Source organism: Pygocentrus nattereri, chromosome 7 (genome assembly GCF_015220715.1).
Source record: "Pygocentrus nattereri isolate fPygNat1 chromosome 7, fPygNat1.pri, whole genome shotgun sequence".
NCBI lineage: Eukaryota > Metazoa > Chordata > Actinopteri > Characiformes > Serrasalmidae > Pygocentrus > Pygocentrus nattereri.
Window position 1 is genome coordinate 28979746 of NC_051217.1, and position 20045 is coordinate 28999790.

The 20045-nt window shown below is 38.5% G+C and overlaps 1 protein-coding gene across 4 annotated transcripts in view; it reads left to right on the forward strand.

Annotated features, from left to right (window-relative positions):
• LOC108435336 (FERM domain-containing protein 5) overlaps positions 1-20045 on the forward strand; it is a 193854-nt gene that overhangs the window by 91662 nt on the left and 82147 nt on the right. Inside the window, exon 1 of one of the 4 annotated variants that reach the window (XM_037539941.1) lies at positions 18711-18925. The exons of the other annotated variants lie outside the window; for them this stretch is intronic. The gene's annotated coding sequence lies outside the window, so the exon portion shown is untranslated. Of the gene's footprint in view, positions 1-18710; positions 18926-20045 lie in introns of those variants that run through there. 4 annotated transcript variants of the gene reach the window in all.

Here is a 20045-nt window from a genome sequence, read left to right on the forward strand (position 1 = left end):
TTGAATACCTTTGCTTTATAGTGGAATAACACATTTGGTGTCAGTCTGCACTTGCCTACATTAACATCCATTCTGGCTTATGTGTCACAGTAGTGATGAATGTTTCATGATAAGTGTTTAATATCTTTGCATTAGCTGAACTCAAGTGAGCCTCAAAGTGGAAACATATGCCATAAGGACAACTTTGGAGCACTTTGCGCTTGCATTTGCAGAGGTGGTAACTTTATACTGTAACATAGCCTGTGTAAATGTTGTATCTTTTTCCTGACCTCAAACCAGAATAAAGAGTTCTAATGGTTTTTGGTTGCTTGAGCCACTGACAGAAATAAAAAAAGAAATATTTGATGCATAGTTACTTAATCTGAATATAAAATACAAACTCAAAAAAGAAAGGCTGGGACAGTAGACAAACTTCTGTGAAGAGTGTAACCATATGGGCTTGAGAATACTTCAGAAAACCCCTTGACAGTAAACACAGTCTGTCACTGCGTTTACACATGTAGGTTAAGACTCTTCTATGTTAAGGGGATGCCTTCTAACAACAACATTTAGAAATGCCACCAACTTCTCTGGACTTAAACTCAAAATTTTACCTCTTGGTGATGTAAGGCATCAACATGCAACTGCTTGGCCACAGAAACCCATGCGGTGAAGCTCCTGGCATGCTGTTTTTGTGCTGATGTTAAGGCCAGAGGAGGTTTGGAACTCTGCATGTTATTGAGTCAGCAGAGCATCTGTGACTTTTATACACTATTTGCCACAGCTCGGTAACTTTACGTGGTCTGCCACTTTGGTGTGATGCCTAAATGCTTTTTATTTCCTAAATTCCTAAAAACTTTTCAAGAATACCACTCACAGCTGATTGTGAAAAGTCTAGGAGGAAAGAAATTTTGCGAGCTGACATGTTGGCATCCTATTACAGTACCACAAACTCACTGAGCTCTTTAGAATGACTCATTCTTTCAGAAATGTTTGGAAAGGTAGACTGCATGGCTAGGTGCTTGATGTTATATACCTGTGGCAATGACTGAATAAAACACATGCGTGAAATGATTAAGAGGTGTGTCCCAATATTTTTGTCCATATGGTGCATGTACACTAGGCCTGGTAAATGGAAGTAAGTATGTAATGTTAACGTGTAACAAGAAGTTAGAGAGAAGAGGCTTGGTGACTGGGGGTTTTAGGTTTAAAAGGGCTGGTTATTTTCTGCCTTCCATTTGTAGATGTGTATATATGTGTCCATTTGCTACATTGATGTGTATATACAACAAAAAATGTATTCAATGAAAAACATTCCAGTTGGCATGGCCTTATCACACCACTTCAGCCCTGCACGCTACAGTGCTCAAAACGAGAATAGCATGTTGTTGTGAAGGGCACGCTGAGGACGTCATGCTGATCATTTTAAGTGATGTCACAGCAAATCTCTGAAATGGCCTGTCACTCCTTTGCGGGCGAGCAACCAATTTGATGCCACAGTCAAATGACCCTTGTTATTTGATTACAGAGTATACCAGAGCGGAGGGCATTCTTGCCAGGGAGAATCTTTGCAACCCTTCCTCTTTGTGTATGATGCCCTCCACTGCTGGGTGGCACGGAAAGAGGCATCCATCAGCATGCTTCAGAGAAACTAGTACAGTTAGTTTGGTCAGCGCAACTTAAACTGAGTGACAAGAAGCTGCAGTTCAAGCACTCTCAGAGAATGAATGGTGCACTTAGTGACCAGCTGGATGTACCTGTTTGCTGGATGCACACCCTTAGCTTAATTCACTGTCCATATTCTTCACTAGTTGTGAATCCGCCAATATTCCGTGAAGTCCTGAAGTGAATAAGGTCTAATTCAATTTATTATCAGCTGTGTCCGTGGAGAGCTGAGAGCCTAACTAGACCTGTCTTAATCAGCATCAAACAAAAATCAGCATCACCAATGTGAAAAATGTCACATTGGTGCATTTTCAACTATTGGCTTGAGCCAAATGCATGTAAATGAAGGAAACATGACTTGAATAATGTTTGTTTGCTCGGTCTTAAGCTGTGATTGTCATCAGAAGGGAGCTACTAAGTAGGGTTGGGCAATATGACAGTATTTATCATTATTGTGATAAAATTTGACACAGTATGTCAAATGCACCATGCTTTTCTGAGCATATTGTGGGGATATATGTATACATATGTATACTAAAATGTGCAGACATAATGCAAATTTTATGTTTGTTTTCTATAGGCTGTGTTAACTTTTTTTCCACTTAGAAAATCACCAAAACATGTCATCGGATGTTTTGACTATATTTTAGATATACATGTATTGTCCTACCCCTACTTTTTACATATTACAACAATAATAATGTTATTAGTATTGAATAATAATGAGTTTTAATTATCATCTGTCGTCATATTAATTAATGTTAAAATAGAGATGTCTGACCACAGTTCAGTTGTTTAGTGATGGAGTGTTAACTGATAGTGTTAACACTGTCAAAATGGACAGAACGAAAGAAACACTTTGACACTATTTAATACAGAAGGAAACATTTTAGTGTAAGTAGTCTTTGTTCATCTAGTCTTGTGTTATGGGGATCAGCCTATAGGAACTGAGCATGAATAATTAGCCACTGCTGAATCTGACTCTAGCCTTATCAATCATTCATACCTATTTGACAAGTTGGCTAGTGTAAATACACATATACATATACAAATGTGTATATACACATTTGAAGATAGAAGGTCTTTTCTGTAGTTATTTGCTGAAGGTGTAGGACGTAGCAATGCTCTGAAATGGTGCATAGGTGTTATTGCAACATAATTGAATTTTTATTTTTTATCCCTTAGTTGTTTACCAACTGGGGATGTACGGGTTTGTCGGCCCGGCTTGCTTCTGAATGCACTGTAGGTGGCACTGTGGGCGGTTTATCTGCAGCGGCGACACTGTGTGTTAAGCCGAGCGGACTGGTGATTTGGGGAGGCCTAATGTTATGAAGCAGATGACAAATCCTGTTGCGTTTTCACTGGGCCAGCCTGTCTCTTATGATTTAATGACTCCGCACAGTGTCCCTTGGTGGTTATCATCCATGAGGGGATAGCTTTAGAGGGCACTGGAATAAAGACAAAAAAACAGTCACCAAGGCGTTGAAACAGCCCATTGTCACTTGTAACTCGATCGCTGTTGGCTGTGTGACAAATAGGATCATTTTGGAATTTCCCACTGTGGCAGAAGCACGTCCATGAAGGGAAAAGTAAAGTTCATTTATAGGGAGCGACTTCCTCTGAAAGGTCACCTTGGCTTTTATTGTGCCTGTGATAGCACAGCTGAACCTGATGGGAGTGAATAAAAATGTTAGGCCCCACTCTTCAGACTCCTTGTAAATCTTTGCATAGGAAGTATTTTGAGCATGCTGGGAACATGCTCCTCCTCCTCTTGTTTTTTCTTAAAGATTAATTCCACTTCTGCATAATTAAACAGTTAAGATATAAATAAAGTCATTCAGAGTGGCTTGATGTGAAATGTTCTAGAGAAACTTAACAATTTGAATTGTTCACAGTGCTGGTGACATCTGAAGAATTAAATGGCTCTGAAATCACAGAAAAGTATTACATGAAGTAGTTGCATAAGGTGCTGTATAGGCATCAGACACAGTTTTACATAAGTTCTGAGATTTTGGACTAAAATGTGTTGTTTTTCAAGTGCATTCATGGTGAAATGGTGAATGCAGGGCAGTGAATCTGTTTACATGTCAACAATACAATTGCGCAGAAATGTTTAAAAATCTGTGGAATACCCGCTTATTTGTAGGGCTGGCCCTAGAATTAAAATACAATTTGAATGCTTTTTTTTCTCAAAATAAGCTAAAAAACAATAATATTTAAAGTTTTTTTTTTATTTTCTGTCTGATGGAGCAGATATTCTTACTTTTTTAATTGTGTTTCAGTTCACATCAGTAGCACTAAAGTGCATGTTCTCCATCAAAATGCAACCTATGACGTATAAACTCCATAGAGATCCACTCAAATCAAACCATACCACGTTTTGTATTGTTCTAAACTATATTTAATATTACTAAATATTTACTAAAATGTGATGATCTTAAACTCCTGTGCTGTACTAACTGTGTGCTGAAAGCTACTCCTCTCTGATATAGCAGTAAAAAATAGTAAAATCAGTGATTTCACATGTCTGTTGCTGTTTAAGTTGTCAGGTGTTAACACCGTTTCTTTTCATTAGAAAAGAAAAAGAGAAAAAAGAGCTGATATTCTAACCTAAAGAGTTTATGTGACGGAGCTGAATCTGAGGCAGTGTGGATTGGACATATGGCATTACTCAAATATGGAGCAGTGAACTTTCTTATTTGAGGTGATTCATCAAATGTTTTGTGCCTCCATGGTTTACCAGCCTTTTAACGTACATTTTGCACCGGTAAATAAAAGTGCTCCTACACAGGTGATTTTCTTTCTGAGTCATTTCTGCTCTTTTAGCTAATGATTCTCATTCCAAATCATTCATATTGTTTGAGCAAAATGGATTAGTTGCTGTGATCTGATTCAAAGTTTCAAAATTTGGGTTTCATATTTTTTTATGTTATCAACAATGTTTATACATGCAGTATAAATTGACAATGCTTAACATTTTGTATGCCCTTTAATAGTTTCTGTGCGTAGAGTTTGCAAAGTTAAATAGATGTTTGTATATAGAGATGGAGGAACCAATGTGATGAGTACGTTATTAATCTCAGTGTTACTGAGCTGTGCTAAAGCCTGAGTAGACTGATAAATCAGCGTGATGTGCAAGCTATTGATCTTAGCATTACTGAACTCTTATGAACTGAACTCCTTTTTCCTCAGCAGTGGATCTGTTCATGAGTGCTAAGGACATCAGTGTTGCACTCTTGGGTGGTTTAACATACAGGTTTACCTGGGTTCATGAGAAGTTTACATTTTGTATTCGTATTATTCTCATATGGTTTTACTGGAATAAAACATGGTTATAAATAATGGTAATAAAACCATTGATGAGCACATTAAAGTCTGTCCAGTTGCACTGGATTTGTGTCTGTGTTTTCTTGCAAATAGCATGCATCTCCCCACAAATCTACCCAATTTATAGTCAAATTAGCAAGATTTTGTTATTGGGACATGGGGAATTGTTTGCTTAGTTCATGGGATGGCAGTGGGATTATGGGAGCAGCTGTGGGATTATGGGAGCAGCAGTGGGATTATGGAAGCAGTAGTGGACTGAAACAGACGAGAGCCACAATAGTGTTAAAAATGTTCATTCAATCAGTGATTTTTTCACGAAACAAATGAATGAAAGAATTGCATGAAGAAACTTTCAAACCAGTAACAGCAAGGAACAGTGTGAATTCAGTAAACAGCAGAGGTTTTCCCATATCCCTTGTCAATATGTACTCTAAATGTATTCTGAATACTTACTTTTATGCATTGTAATGGCATATGTAACTGAACACATGTAGGACAGTGTATTCAGTATTCAGCCAACACTACTTTTCCAATGTGTTCTGCCCAACTTTGGCTTTAAACCGAGCTTTTTCAGTTATTCACTGGAATAAGACACATAAAATCAGAAATATCAAAGGTGCAAGTAATTCTGAATGGTGTAAACATTAATATGTCGACTGAATAAAGACATTTTCACAAAAAACGATATATATCACATTATCTAATTTTTCAATTACAATTTTGAACAGAAAAAACAGAGCAAGTAGTGCCATATTTAAAAAATACTATGGAAAAACTATAAATGCAGTGCTTTTTGTTTGTTGTTTCACAGTCTTTGTTGCAGAGAATACAGTTAAACTGGAATAATCATACTTTCCTTGTGATAAAACCTCAGTCAGTCAGTGGGATCGTTTTTTGACCCCTTAAACTCCAGGCTTATTACATACTAAGGCTTGTTAATCAGTAACTACATGGATTTCATTGCAAACGTGCTGTTCTTGGGTTATAGAAGTAGGTATTAAATACTTTGGCCTGCCGGTGGACCCTGTCTGTTTAAGGGATTAAGTATATCTCCACGATATGTTTGGACAAGCATACTTTGGCATAATGTAACACAATAACAATAAAATATCATCATATTGCCTACTGCTAACGCAAAGGTTTCAGAAGCATTGTAAAAATTAGTGTTATCTTACTTGTTTCTACCATCACTTGTTTCTGGCTTCATAGGCCACATGTTAAGCAGTGCGGTTTGTTGTGCTCTGAGTCACGATGATGTAAATTTATGATACATTCAACTGAAACAGTTTACATTTATGTAGTTGTACATTTTTCTATGTTAAAAATGACTTCTTTTGGAGGGTCTTTGCTGAAGAAATCTATTTCAGGCTACAATTTATGTAGTTTAAAAAAATATGAAGCATCCGAATACTAAATAGAGACATTAATAACTATCTATCTACTTTAATAATAACTGTTCATTTTTGGTCTTGTAGATTTGTGGATCAATCCACCATCTAGGTGGTGCAAAAAACTGCGGACAGATCTTTACGTAGAGGTTACCTGATTTTGACACATGTGCTTTAGTGACTCTTTGTGGTGCCAGCTTTTCTGTTTAATGTGGAATTGTCACCTCTGTCGTCGCTCTCATCATCCTTCCTACCTCACTGGAGGGGAGGGGATGAAACGAACATTGATATGACATCCTGTCTGGATGTGACAGACAAATCCCATTAATGAGAAGACACACTGTCAAGGCAGTTGTCAGCCTCCTGTATCATGCTGTAGAGTGCACTGCTGGAAGAGTCGAGGCAGGAGAGCCGCTCTCTTCGCTCATGTCACGAGTAAAAAACATGCCAGCCTGTCGCCTGATCTCCAGAGTGCGGTCACTGGACTTTGTAAACTTACAGTACATGGATTTTACTACTCACTACTCCCAACCCCCTGTCCCAAATATTAATCTGTCGGCTAAAGTCGACGAGAGTGAGCTTTAGCAGATTAATTTTAGCTGATTGGGATGATTGCCGGTCGAGAATCAGGCAGAACATCGCAGGGATTTTTGGTGAGTTGGGGCCACGCCACTGAATGATGGGATGGATTGTGTAACACACTTATGAGAGCAGATCTATTCGCGGTGGTCAGTAGTGATGAGCTTTTGACAGGTTTGTGCTCAAGTCCTGACAGGGACAGGGCCTTGAAATGGATGGCATAACAGAGAAGCAAGAAAATATGCAAGAAGTGGAGTCAAATAACAGAGGATTCCATTAAAATTTTGTTTGTAGGAGTGGTGACATCTCCTCCTAAGACCCTATTTCCAACCACTGACTGTGAAATTGACTGTGTGAAGATTTCCTTAAGAATTGCAGGATTCTAGAAATCATGAATGAGCAAAGATGTAGAGAATACACTAATAATTGTTTTTTTAATCAATCAGGCCAAATAGTAGACATATTTGCACCTTCTAGAATATGCACTGGCTTTCCACTTTTGCTTTTTTTGGATTCTAAGGCTGCGTTTAGTAGTGGAGTGTTTCTCACGAAAACGTGTCTGAACCTTGAGGAATCTATCAAAGCGTAGAGATCTTCATGAACTCATTTCAACAGCACATCACACATCAAAATGATGGGATAGATTGAAGAAACTAGCACTTATTTGGAGGAGAGAGATGGGAAGAAACAGTTTAATTCTGCCTTCTCAGCCCATGTGATCATTAGCAACATTAGCAAGTGCCTTGAACATCACAGCTAGCAAAGAGGCACAACATCCATCCATCCATCCATTTTCCAAGCCGCTTCTCCGTCAGGGTCGCGGGGACAACATCATATTTCTTTATTAAAGTAAACTATTCACCAAGATACAGTAGAGAGGGATGGAGAGGATGGAGCATAGCCAGTGAATTAATATTTATCTTAGGGCTGGATGCTTTTGCAAATGTAAGTAAAACTGTCCTACTGCAGAGCCCTGCTTGCTCTCTCAGGTTCAATTTTATCTGCCCTCTTTTTGATTGGCTACCTCATGATAAGTGGCACATCAACATTTTTCACATTGCTTCACAATTTGCAATGGAAAAGTACATGCATAAAATAGGTAAATGAAAATGTAATAGAAAGAGTTATTAATAGCTGTAGAAAAGAAAAGTAAAAAGACAAAAAAGAGACTCTAAAATGGTTCTAAAAATGAAATTGTATGAGAACATAATGTGTTTGCTTTGCATCTTTTGCACATCCAACACTGGTGGTCACATACATTTTAGATAGGAATGGTAACCATTAGAAGTCAAGTAAGTATTGTAAACAATATGTTTCAACATCACAACCTTTCTCAATATAAAGAATTGAGAACATATTGCATAAAAATTATATCCCAGCATACCAGTCAAGATGAAGCAGTAATTGTCCAGAAGGCTGCAAATCTTAAGTATTGCAGATAGTTCTCCAGGCAAGTGACAGTACTGCAGAAATGCCCTTTTATGGTCTGAACAGTAGTCATATCTGGTTAATGTGCTTGTGAATTATGTTACTTATGTAAAACATCAAGGCTCTTGTATGTGCTCTGTTGTGTTTTGTGTGCTTGTCTAGCCGGCTGGAGTCGTCTCGAAGCCTCCAAGGCTTGTCTTTCACTGCTTGTCAACACCATTGCTTCAGAACACGACTGGCAGTAAAGTGAACAACAGCAATAAGCCTATTGTACGTGCTCTGTTTTAAAAGTGGTTTTTGTATGGTTAAACACATAATAGATTTTTTGCTTGGTGAGAGTGCAGTTGTTTGTTGATGATATAAGCTAAACTTGTTAGCTACTTTTAGGAGTATTTATTTAAACTGTGGCACAAGAAGAATCTAATTTTCACAATTTTCCACTTACCCCAGATGTAGTAGACATGTTTGGTGTCCAAATTTTACTTCTTTTGTTTAAAAGAGGAGCTACAAGGCTAGTATTGCTAACAAACCATAGAAGTCAATAGGCACCAAAATCTTTTCTATAAATACATCACCAAAACTTCTCTCAACCCACTTGAACCACATCCAAGTCTTTATTAAGGTCACACAGACTTGATTACACAGTACGACGTACGGTGGGCTATAAAATTAGCAAAACTTCACCATGAAGTGGGGAGTAATGGATTGTTACAAACTCCATTAATATATGTTTCGAGCGATCCAGGTTTAGGTGTGAATAGGGTCCAGTGTGCCTTGGAGAGCCATTTCTAGTATGAATGCTAAAATTGCAGCAACAACTTCTTTCTTCATCTCTTCTCCCATTTTTTTTTATAAATCAGCAATACATGCATTCTAAACATTTGTAACAGCCCAGATATACACACAAACAAGAGCTCACAGAACATTTTTTTTCCCTCACAAATGCTGTGCGACTCTGAAGTAGTGTGTGGTATCCTTGCTTCAGCCAGTTGCCAATAGAGGTGCATATGAGATGCGTGGAAATGCCATGTGCAAACAGCTATTTATCTCACTTTACACTGATTAGATCACTTGAGACAGATGTCAATACCAGATGTAAACAGGGCCTTAGTTCGATTTGAATATTTTAATTTTTTCTATGCACTTCTAAATCCATCCCGTTGCTCTCGGCCATGACTTCTTCACTGAAAACAAGTGAGCTAGTTCCACTGGCAGTGTGTCCATTCATTCATGTTTCACAGATAAAGTTGTTTAGTGTGTTTAGTTTCTTTCCACGCTTTCCTCTTTCTGTCAGTCACCTCATCTGTTTTAGAATTTGTTCCAGATCCAGTGATTTACTTCTTAGCAAGTTACCTTTCTGTTCATGCAGATCACCAGGGGCTTGTCTTGTGTTAATTTGCGCTTATGCTAGTGTATCCTTCATGTATGATATTCTTGGCTACATCCTAGTGTTTTTGATCTGTTCTGTGGTTTCTATGTTTGAAAGTGGTCTTTGTTGTAATCTTTTGTGGTCTGTCAGGTTGTTTGCTGTGTCACTGTACAGTTACTTGCGGGCCACTTTGGAATTTCTATTTTCGACTGTGCCAGAAACCACTGGCCAGTCAGTCTGTCTGTGCTTTGTGTTGTTTCTGCTTGACTTGAGTTTTGGAGATTACTGCATTATGGTGATTATGGTAGCTGGCTGATCATTGTCTGTCCAGTCATCATGAATGTGACAATTTTGAAAATGACAGGCTTTGGTTTATTTAAGTATGGATTTTGTGTCAGAAAATGTGCTTCGCATCTGTATATATGAACTGATGTAAGTGCAAGTTAAAGCACTTTTCATCTGTGTATCAATGATTGATCACTGCTGGTGGGACCATCTATGTTCTGAGCAGCCCATGCAAGTCTTTGGTGACATAGCTTGGTGCTTTTTTTAAACGTCGGCAGTTTAAGCCTCTGGCAAGCAACCGGAGTCTCTACCTCCCCAAGGCAAGCCTATTGGAAATATTGTGTTAAATAAAATATACCAGCATCATATGAGCCATTGAAGCATCTGGGCCATTAATAATAGAAAAACCATTTCTTTCAGTCGTTTGACTGCTCAGTGGACCAGAAGTGCAGTCACTCTGTGCAGGTATAGAATACGCTTATATGTCTGCAAAGCCTTATGATCATTTAAGCCTAAATGCTTCTTACATTGTTTATAGGCATTATTGATATGAGGCAGAGGTCACCAACGTTGGCCTCAAACGTGCAGGTTTTTATTCCAATCATGCAAGAACACACCTGATTTCATTCCGTTACTCAGTCTTAAAACAGTTCGTTATTTATATGAGCTGTGATGCTGCTGAGTTGGAATGAAAGCATGTAGCCACATCACCCCTTTGTGCTGTACTTAGCATTATAATATCATAATATATTATTATATCTACAAAATGTGTGTAATGTTCAACGTGAAGTTATTTATAAATGTGTCCACAATGCCTTGTATTTGAAAAGTAGTCAACTCTTGAGGCACATAACTTATCAAGGAATTTTTATCTTGTTGTATCTCGTTATTTTGTTTTCTCCAGGGTGGAGGAAAAAACAGGCGGTAATGGGTGGGGCTGATGTGATATGGCTTTGGAGTGTACAATTCAGTGAACAGTAAAATTTTGCTGGTCGACTAAATTGTTAATTTTTTTTACAGCTGTGAGTCACGAGTGACATTGTGCTGATTTTAACACCGTCATATACTTGAGCACTTTTGCACTCCAGTTATAAGACTTTCTAACATGTGTTTGTGACGTCATCGAGTGCTTTTCTCAGCAAGTGAGTTGATCAGCTCAAAAACCAATCAGCACTTATTAGCAGTAGTGCTACTGTCCTACAGCCCAAACCCATTTGCTATATAATAACGGAAAGATACAAAATTTTTATTGATTTATTTATTTTTTACTGAAATACATCCTTAAACACTCCAAAATTAAATTAACGTTCTGGACAAGTGGTTAGAAACTTAAACTTTTCATCAATTATTCACTCCCATACACTTGTATTGGCATGTTTTTCTTCATGTTTCTGATGTGATGAGACATAGAAGTGTCCAGGTTTCCGTTAAACTGGCTTTGGCGAAAGTAAATTATCTTTTTTGCTTGGCAGATTTTACTTGTGTTTGGTGTGAACGCAGTTATTCCTGATTATTCCTTACAAATCTTTATTTTGCTGATGTATTGATTCAAACCACCACTATACTGTATTTATTGTAATCATGAATTGGTGAATTGTTACACCCCTAACAATTACAATGTATTATTTGTTTTTTAATAACTTCTTGAGGTTCCCAAAAACTTTTGTATTTTGATTAATATATCTTACAAATACCTTCTGGGATTTGGTATTTCAGTCTACATTCCATACGTTGTTGAATAAACAAACGGCAATTATTAATATGACAAATGATTCCACACTTTTCAACAGTACTGTACATGTTTCAGATCCAAAACAACAAACAGAAATTTTCTCTTGTGTTTCCCACTTGGAATTCATCCGCATACTCTAGTTGGCTCTTCTCACGGCTGTTGGAGCAGGCCGTGTTGTGCGTTGGGAAAATGCTTTCTCAGAGGGATTCGATAAGCCCGGGTGTGTGTTGGACACCTGATGCCTGTGATAGAAATGGAGCTCTTTGTCCCTTTACGAAACTCTCACACACCAAACACATTCACTCAAGCTTAGTTATGCTATTGCTGTGTAAGTACTTTCTGCTCAATGAAGAAGTGTAGCAAATGCCTTCGGAACAGAATGCCGGCCACACAATGCAGGCACTCTGAGGATTAGCATAAAGACAATGAGTAATGCTGGCGTGTCTGCTCACTACAGATACTGATGCGTTAGTGTGGGCTCACTACACCACGTGGAGCTCCTGGGCAACGACTCAAAGATCCCGGCATCATCAACTCGTTAGACCTGATATTTAGGCTACTTGGTGGTATTATTGCTTTGCTTAATGCTTGCCTGGCCTGGAGAGCATCGCAGCCTTTTCTCTGCGCTTAATAATCCTGTCTTGGCTTCAAAACAACAACAGCTGTTTGGATTATGGACTAGGGGCTTGTTTTGGTCAAGTGCTGCCTAAAAATTCAGCTGTTAATAACACCTCCTAGGCTGGACATTTCACTCTAGAACCAAACTTTGAAGGGGCACTTTTTTTTATATCTCTGCTTAATTCAGTCATTGAAACAAAGTCATTCAGAATGGTTTGGTATGACATGCATTGAAGCACACTGAGAAACTTACAGAAACTTACAGACAGATTTCTTTTCAGTGGTGGTGATAGGAACCAGTTGTCATGATATATGCAACACAGATATATCCATTTTATTTACTCCCCAAAAAATTGTGGGTGATGTAGTGACCAAAATATCATATTTAAAGACATTTTTTCAGATACATGATTAGTATCAGGATATTTATGTTTTTCTGAAGTTTGATTAATTGGAAAAGTGCAGTACAGTGACTTTTTTATTTGACGTTTCACATAATGATCTGCACCAAATATAGTTAATTAATGCTGTCTGTCATAATAAAACATGCATTTATTAATGTGAAGTACTGACATTATCCACTGTATGCTCAGAAAAGCATGTTGTGACGTAGTTTATCATGATAATGAATAAAAGATTTGCATCTTGCCCATCCCAATCCAAAATGATCTGTGAGCCTAAATATGTCGCTGATTTTTTTATATTTAATGCTGATGATGGGAAATATTGGTAAATCTGAAAAAGTATGCTTTTTGCCCCGTATGTGCTGCTCCAACATGAATGGATTAAAAAATGTTTTAAACCAAAACATTATCTCAAAAGAAAATTCTGAATGTAATAGCTTTTTGAGAGGTAGCTCTTTGAGGCATTAAATGCTTCATGCATCAGGTTGCTGTCACTACCTCTGGGTTGTAATTCAGCATGTTTCCCTAGAACAGGGCATTTCACATCAAACCATTCTGAATTTAAAACTTTGTTTAGATTGTAACAATTTGATTGTATAGAAATTTTGGAACATTGGTGGAATTCCCTCTTAAGATCGTATTGTGTATAATTTTACAATATTATTTTTCCATTCCAAAAAAATTATTGCACTCTTTAATTAATTATACCCAAAATATTATTGCAATACATTTTTCACATCTTTTATTTAGATATCAATCATTATTGATCATTAGAATAAGCATTTTCTAATGATCAATTTTAATTTTAAATTATTTTGAACGCTTATTCTGATGTAAAAATTGCTGGTCCCTATAGGAAAGTCTGTTCACTTGCCGGTGTCACATGCACATAAAACTAGGACTGCATAAGATGAGTGGAGCTTTTCCACAGACATTGAACATTTTTCAACTCGATCACCAAGGATCTGCGGAGAAAAATCCATGATCTGCAGAGGTACAAACTCATTCCAAGACAGAACGATTGGAGCCTGTGCCCTGCCATAGGACATAATGACAATTTGTGAGGAATACGCTCTGCTGACTGAACCCAGCCTTAACTTTTTATTGCTCACGCGTAGGTAATAAGGCAGCTATGTGCCAGGAAGGTGGGAGTGAGTGGGTACTCCAAGCTCCTGGACTACAGTCATGGTCTGTGGATGGACTTGTAATGGCCAGAGCACAGTACAGTTATTAGTGAGTCTCAGCTCTCTCCAGCACCCTCGGCCCCCTCGTCCAATACAGCTGCTGCCTCCACACTGGAACAGTGGCCCGCTCCATTGGCCCTTTAATCGTGGCCTCTTATTTGTAAGAATATGCACCAACACCCACCGGGTTTAATTGTCACATAACAGTTCCACCTTCTGTCTGCATAATTGCCTCTTGTGTGCAGCCGATAACATGATAACCCCCTTGTGAGCGAGCATACAAGTACTCAGCTTCTTCTGTCCTCTTTCTCCTCTTTCTCTGTTTCTCTTTCTCTCTCTCTCTCTCTCTCTCTCTCTCTCTCTCTCTCTCTCTCTCCCCACCCGACTCAGATTTGATGAAACCATTCGTTCGGTAACTTTCAAGAGAGCATTGGCGAAATAAAACAGTACAAACATAGTTCCTGTTACTGTGAACAGGCCTGAGCCTTCATGACTCACAATGGAGGAGAGAGAAAGCAAAGAGAAAAGAGGCATTTGCTGAGAAATAGTTTTCTTGCCTGGTCAAATTGCAGTTTGCTGCCCATGTTTTAAGGTCACACTTTCTATAAAAGAAGTGTTCTGTTTCAACTTGAGGTTTTTGTCTGAATTTTCCTCAGCATATGCAGGGGCTGTATGAGTGAATATTAGAATCTGTCTGGCATTTTTTTTGCTATTATTGGATACTTTTTTGCTATTGAACTGCCAGCTGTGCATAGGAGATTCCCTGAAGGCAAGTGACTGAATTTGTGAGAATTTGGAAATATAGATATAGGATTGTAGTACTGAGCCTTGAGCCTTTTGTCTTTCAACTCTGCTGATTTCGTTGTATCTCGGAAGATGAATTTAATCTTTTTTTTAATCAGATTTTATGCTATATTTATCACATTAGCTTTATCTAGCATAACAGAGAATACTGTAGTAAGTGGCACTGTAATGGGTAGCCTTTATTTATTGTCATTTCAGCTATATACAAGTACATGAAATGAAACAACATTCCTCCAGGACCATATTGACACACAGGAACACCTTTGCAAGACAATACAATATACACAGTGCAGACAATACAGTGCATTAAATATGAAAAAAAAAAACTTACAATAAATACAAAACAGAACACAGGCAGTACACAGTACTGAGGAGTATGTGGAGTTGTGCAAAGGAAGGTGTAGCGTACTATGATGTATTAGCAGATTAGTGAAGTGCAAAACTTGTATTTAAATACAGTGTCACAGACATACTCTGGAACTGCAGAAAATGGAGAGTGAGATGGTCTCAAAATGTTATGTATATGTATTTATGTGTCTGTGTGTCTTTGTGGGTGTCCTTAGCCTAGCTGTCCTCCTCTAGATCAGCATCTAAGCTCAGCTGTGCCTGCTTTAGGTTAAGAATGCCTGCAGTAATGCTGTAGCAGCACCTATTCCCACTCCATTTTTCTCACTTTTACTCAGTTTTGTACCATACCTTGCAGTTATATAAATATATCCAAAAGCCAGGCTTTGTTCAGCGTTTTTCCTTTTGTTGTTTTGTGATCATTTTTACAAAAATGCTGCTATCATTGTGACTAATGATCAGGCTGTATCAGTGATATAATGAACTTTGGCTTTATTATTTTATAAAAAATAAACACTTTTATAAGCAGTTACATTAAGTGCAACAGTGTCTCAGCAACAGCTACACACACCACAGAACACATATGACTTCGTCTGTCACTTTAACACCAATCGTTTCATGATGAGCCAATGTCATGTATAGTTTTTTTAGGGCTTCCTTTGTCCTTTTTCAGCAGCAAATCAACCTGCATGATACAGCTGTGGGAATCATTGGGCACCACATTGGAAAACAGAAGTTCTGAAGTGGTTAGAAGGTGCTTTGTTTTTAGATGGGAATGCATGTTGGATGTGTTTCCATCTCTGGCTGCGACAATTTTAGGTAATTCTTGCAAACTTGGTTCATCTCAAATTTCTGGCTCTTCCTTTTCATTTGAAACAAATTGACTGGTTTGACTTGGTTTACTTATGAGTAGCCCTGGCCATTTTTTAATCACTTTTTCTATGAGTGCCGCACTGGGCTCCCCTTCACACACACAAAATGTAAATAGGAAGACCAATGGCCAATAGCCATGGAACAGAAATATGACATAATTTTTGCATTTTTATTACTGCTATATTGTTGTAAGGCTTGGGAGTGGCCTCTGAAAACTAACTGTGCTTGTTTCCTACCTGCATGGCAGCACTTTCTTGCAGCTCAAGGATATATTTTTGCATGCTGGCTCATATAAATTCTGTTGACATCAGCTTTGAGCATCATCAGCTGTGGATATTTAGCTTACACCGTTTTTTGTATGACTCTTTGATCTGTTCTTTTTTCCCCCAACTTTCATTTTTATATCATCTACACTGGTCAGGTTATGAGATCAGTGGACATGCCATTGTCCTGCAAGACCTGCATTAAAAGGGTCTTGTTCCACGGTTGTCTTTTTTTTTTTTTTAAGATGTGAGGCAGACCAGACAGCACAAAAAATATTAACATGTTCTGAGCTGAAAGAAAAATTAAAATAACACATGATAAATAGATTGTAGAATAAAGAGTAATAATAAAAGCGTCCACGTGAAAGGAGCTCAGAAGATGCCTATATAGGATGTGTGGATATTTGTACATATACAGATATGAATGTCTGTATGTGTGCAGGTCACGAAGACGTGCTATATAATATAAGATAAAACTATTGTAAACAGAATATTACAGAGTAATACAAACATGAAAATCTGTAGATGTACAATAAAGCAAATAAGCATTATGCTGCAGGACTGGTTCTTCCAGTTTTTTGGAATAGTCATAATTTAAGAAAGAAAAATCAGATAATTTTTAACACTAAAATATGACTGTGTGGGCATTGTAACAGTACTGTAGTTGAGGAGCAGACAAGATTTAATGCTGCTAAGGCTTGTTAGGATGTTAGAATAGAAGAAAGTTAGCTGTAGGCCACTTACCTCATCACTCACAGATCGCAATCAGATAAACCGCTTCATTCAAACAGGGAATATATAACTCCACATTTCAGATGTTGCTAAAGTATATTTGGTGAGTCATTTCACTCCTTAACCACCCCCCACCCCCAGTCCCCCAAAAACAACAAACAACAAATCGGTGGGTGCACTTGAAGTTGTTTGTTTAGCATCAAGTGGCTTCTGCTGCACCAGGAGACCAGCTGCTTAACTTAAACTGTTGGCTATGAGGCCCACCACAGTGGTGTCATCTGCAAACTTCATTGGTGTAGGGACTGAAGAACAGAGGTGAGAGCACACATCCTTGTAGTACCCCAGTATAGAGGGTTTGGGGGGTCTGACATGTGTTTTCCTAGCTGCGCCTGCTACTGTTGGTCAGGAGATCCATGATCCACCAGCAGATGGGGTCTAGCAATTAGGGGTAAGACAATTTGGCCTGCAGCAGCTCTGACATTGTGGTGTTGGATGCTGAGCTGAAGTACACAAACAGAACTCTGGCGTAGGTTCCAGGACTGTTGAGATGTTGTAGAATGAAGTACAGGGCCAAGTTGACCATGTCAGCTACAGACCTGTTAGCACTGTATGTGAACTGCAAGGAATCCAGCAGAAGGTTTGTAATGGCCTTCAGGTGGGCTAGGACCAGGCATTTAAAAACTGTCATGACTACAAAGGTTAGGCCTACTGTTTGTTTTTGGAGGACTGGCATGATGGTAGATGTTTTAAAGCATATCTAGTTGGTCAGCAGCGCTTTAGGGTGGATGGAGAGACTAGGTCAGGTCCTGCAGCTTTTCTCACCTTCTGTCTGCTGAAAAGCCTCTATATGTCCTGCTCAATGATGGTGAGATGAGCAGGGGCAGAGGTGAGAGAGAGAGGCAGGGTGGGGAAGAGGGTGGACTGGGAGAAAAATGTCTTTTGTGCATTCAAACATGCAGTGAAACTCATTCAGGTTGTTGGTGAGCTGGTGGTCATTCAGGAGAGGGAAGTTTTTCTCTACCTTCTAGTTGTAATCTCTTGAAGGCCTTTCCAGACTGCTTTTGGGTTGGATTGCTCAGCTTTTCTGAGTATCCCTCTTTGCTTCTTTAGCCCCTTTCTCCAGCTTGTATTTGGCCTCTTTGTAAAGAATTATGTCCCCACTCCTGAATGTTGCCTCCTTTTCCCTCTGAAGCTGTGAGTTCAGCTGAAAAACATGGTTTGTCATTGCAGTATTTCATCCATGCCTTAATTGAAATGCAGCTGTCCTTGCATAAACTGATATATGACGTCATGGTGTTTGTATATTCATCTAGGCGCTCTATCATCTATTCAAAAACAGTTGAGTTGCTGTGCTTTTAAGAGTAATATGCTATATGTTAATGATGTATGTTCTGCATTGTGCCTGTGTATGGATCAAGCTGTTAAGTGTGGACTAAATCCTCAAGAATCTTGGAAAAATATTCAGCCAATCCTTTTGTGACATCACAACCATGTTGAATCTAAAACGAGATGCTTTTGCAGCTTAGTTTTCTGTGAGCAATACTTTTTGAAACTTTAACAGCGTTTTAAGTGCTACAACAACCTCTTTTTTTCCGTGATATGGTCACCTTTAAAGGGCAGAGAGAAACAGGGACACAATGTTGTCGTATCCAAGCAGGCACACTTGTATGTTTGTTTGTGCATCTTTCCGTAGGTGGCAGGAGAGAAGAAATCGGTTGGTGTTTGGTCTGCTCTGATAGACATACCTCTGGGGCCTTCCTGGAGAGTACTGGGAAGGGGGGTCTGCCTCTTTCCTGTCACCCAGAGTTACTTTCCTCTGCCTTTGCATGAGGCTGGAGACGGGCGCAGATGTCAGAGGCATCACCTTGTCACCCGCGCTTGACAAATGGCTTCAGTCAAGCATGATGGACCGAAGGCTCTGTGTACTTCACCAAATCCTCAGCCAAGGAGGTGTGTGTCCACCCATGCAGGGTGACGTCGGGCAGTTGCTATGACTCTTCATGTGAAAGAAACATCTGCACATCATCATATTTTAGCACTGTTTCATTTTTTCAATCTGGGTGAAGGGAGGGGGAGTTATAAACCTAGGGTACCATGACTTTGTGCAGACGGGGCACCCATCTGAAACTTGGTCTTTTTCCATTCAGCTCTTTTTTCTGTTCCCCATGCTAGGCATTCAACCTGTGTAGTTGAGGAAAGAGTGCGCATGTTTAAAAGTCCTTTGTTCTGAAAATAAAATAAGCACAGAAAGAAAGAACAGCTGTGTAAGTGGAAATTTTGTCATACAGAGGAAGAGAGCATTATTCTGAACATATCCCGAATCAGGAATCCGTTACTGTATCAATCCATGGTCTCTTGTAAAGCTGGGTAATATGGAAAAAAATGCTATAAATATTTTACAAAAATACATAATGAATAAGTATGAAAACACAGCTGCATGTTTGTAAATGCTTCAGTAATAGATGACTGACTGATAACATCGCTGGTGCTCGTGGCATTAACATGATTTTGTTGGCCTAGTCATACATTCCCTGCTCTATTTAGCATGACTGCTTCTTAAAAACAAAAATATATTTGTTGCATTTTCTTTGAAAACCCTCTTTGGAGCAGTAGACGCAGATTATCTGTGGTTGTTTGAAATATATGGATTTGAATTATGGCCACACAGATCTGTTGTCCAATTCTAACATTCAGTCTACCAATTAGTCAAAACTATGCTTTCTGTAAAACTGTTTGCATAACTGTTTGATTGGCTTTTGACTGTAGACTTGAGTTAAAGTTGCTGTTTGAATTATTTTTGAACAAGTTTTACCAATGCAAGTGTAGCAAAGCATTAACAATTATGATTTCATTCAACATTACTGATAATGACAGCAATAAAAAATCATCAACAAACATGTCCATTGTTGATTTTTACTCTTAACTATTCAAAGTGACATGCAAGCTACTGTGTCATGTGTATATAAGCAGATAACAAAACAAAAATAAATATTATGATTTATTTGGACACACTTTAAGTCTCAGAATGAAAAAGCAAATGGAAATGAAGAAAGACGCTACCTGCTGGTGA